The sequence below is a fragment of the Theropithecus gelada genome, chromosome 1 (assembly GCF_003255815.1).
Source record: "Theropithecus gelada isolate Dixy chromosome 1, Tgel_1.0, whole genome shotgun sequence".
Taxonomy (NCBI): domain Eukaryota; kingdom Metazoa; phylum Chordata; class Mammalia; order Primates; family Cercopithecidae; genus Theropithecus; species Theropithecus gelada.
Window position 1 is genome coordinate 100,649,318 of NC_037668.1, and position 2,439 is coordinate 100,651,756.

A 2,439-nucleotide genomic window follows, 5' to 3' on the forward strand; every position below is an offset into this window, starting at 1 on the left:
ATGGTTTTTTTGTATCTCAATTTACTTCAGTTCAGCTCTGATTTGGGTTATTTTTTGTCTTCTGTTAGCTTTGGATTTGATTTGTTCTTCTCTAATTCTTTCAGTTGTGATGTTAGGTTGTTAATTTGAGATCTTTCTAAGTTTATGAAGCAGGTATTTAATGCTATGAATTTTCCTCTTGACGCTACCTTAGCTCTGTGTCACAGAGATTCTAATATGCTATATCTTTGTTCTCATTATTTTCAAAGAACCTCTTGATTTCTTCTTTAATGTCATTATTTACCCAAAAGTCATTCAGGAGTATGTTATTTAATTTCCATGTAATTCATTAGTTTTGATTGACTTCTATTTTTAATTGTACTGTGGTTTGAGAGTGTGTTTGGTATGGTTTCAGGTTTTTTTTTTGTTTGTTTTTTTTTTTTTGCATTTGCTGAGGATTGTTTTATGTCCAATTATCTGACCAATTTTAGAGCATGTGCCATGTAGCAATAAGAAGAATGTATAGTCTGTTGGTTTTCAGTGGAAAGTTCTGCAGAAGCCTGCCAGATCCATTTGTTCCAAGGTTGACTTCAGTTCCTAAATATCTTTATTTTCTGCACCTATTACCTGTCTAGTACTGTCAGTGGAGTGTTGGAGTCTTGCACTATTATTGTGTGACAGTCTATGTCTCTTTGCAGGTTATCTAAGAACTTGTTTTATGAATCTGGGTGTTACTGTGTTGGGTACATATATATTTAGGATAGTTAGGTCTTCTTGTCGAATTGAACCTTTTAACATTATGTAATGCCCTTCTTTGTCTTTTTTTGATCTTTGTTGGTTTAACCTTTGTTTTGTCTGACATTAGGATTTCAACCCCTGCGTTTTTCTATTTCCCATTTGCTTGGTAGATTTTCCTCCATCCTTTTATTCTAAGCCTCTGGGTGTCATTACATGTGAGATGGGTCCCTTGAAGACACCATAACAAAAGTTCTTGATTTTTCATCTAGCTTGCCACTCTGTGCCTTTTAAGTCATTATGCTAGCCTGTTTGCGCAGTTGCATTATAGTATCACTGGTATCTATAATTAAGTGTGTTTTTGTATTAGCTGGCAGTGATCTTTCTATATTTACTGCTTCTTTCAAGATCTCTTGTAAGGCAGGTCTGATCATAACAAACTCTCTCAATATCTGCTGATCTGAAAAGAATTTTATTTCCCCTTCACTTAGAAATCTTAGTTTGGCTGGATATGAAATTATATGTTGAAGATTTTTTTCTTTAAGAATGTTGAATATAGGTCCTCAATGTTTTCTGGCTTCTTGGGTTTCCGCTGAGAGGTCCACTATTAGCCTGATGGACTTCCCCTTGTAGGTGGTCTACCCTTTCTCTCTAGCTGCCTTTCACATTGTTTCTTTCATTTTGACTTTGGAATATCTGATGATTATATGTCTTACAAAGAGTCTTCTTGTATAGAATCCTGTAGGTTTTCTCTGTATTTCTTGAATTTGACTGTTGGCTTCTCTAGCAAGGTTTGAGAAATTTTCATGGACAATGTTTCCTATACCCTGGATATCCTATATTGATATCTGATATCATAGACAAAACATTGAAATATGTTCTCCAAGTTGTTTGCTTTCTTCCCCTCCCTTTCAGTGATGCCAATGATTCACATAGATTTGGCCTCTTTACATAATCCCATATTTTCCAGAGGTTTTATTCATTCATGATGGTTAGTTTCCTTTATTTTTGTCTGACTGTCTTATTTCAGAGTGCCATTATTCATGTTCTGAGATTATTTCCTTTGCTTGATCTATTCTACTGTTAATACTTGTGATAACATTGTGAAATTCTTGCATTGTGTTATTCAGCTCTGTCAGATCTATTAGGTTCTTTTTTATACTGGCTCTTTCATCCTTAAGCTCCTATATGATTTTATTGTGAAAAATTTGAAATGCTTCATGAATGTGCATGCCATCATTTCACAGGGGTCATGCTAATGATCTCTGTATCATTGCAGTTTTAGTATATATGCTGCCCAAGTGAGCAGTAAACAGCATACTTCTAAGTAACTCTTGGGTCAAATAAGAATTCACAAGGGAAATTAGAAAACATTTCTAAAAATGGTAAAACAAAGCATCAAAATTTGTGTGATGTATCTAAAGCAGTGTTTAAAAAGAAATTCATAAGTTCAGATCTATATAATTTAAAAATAAAAAGGTTGAAAATTAGTAATCTACACTTCCATTTGAGAAGCTAAGAAAAAAAGGACAAATTAAATACAAATTAAGTAGAAGAATGCATACATTGAGGATAAGATCAGAAATTAACAAAATAGAAAAAATAGAGAGAATAACAAAGCCTACAGTTGATTATGTAAAAAAATTAATAATGCTGACCAATCTTATCATCAGCAAGATTAAGACAAAAAAGAGAAAACACAAACTACCAATAACTAGAATAAAA

At 33.1% G+C, this 2,439-nt stretch overlaps 1 non-coding gene across 1 annotated transcript; it reads right to left on the reverse strand.

Moving 5' to 3' along the window:
* Positions 1-1,916: 1,916 nt before the first annotated feature.
* On the reverse strand, positions 1,917-2,023 carry LOC112615484. The gene has a single exon (XR_003117383.1). It is a non-coding gene; the product is annotated as a U6 spliceosomal RNA (small nuclear RNA).
* Positions 2,024-2,439: the final 416 nt, after the last annotated feature.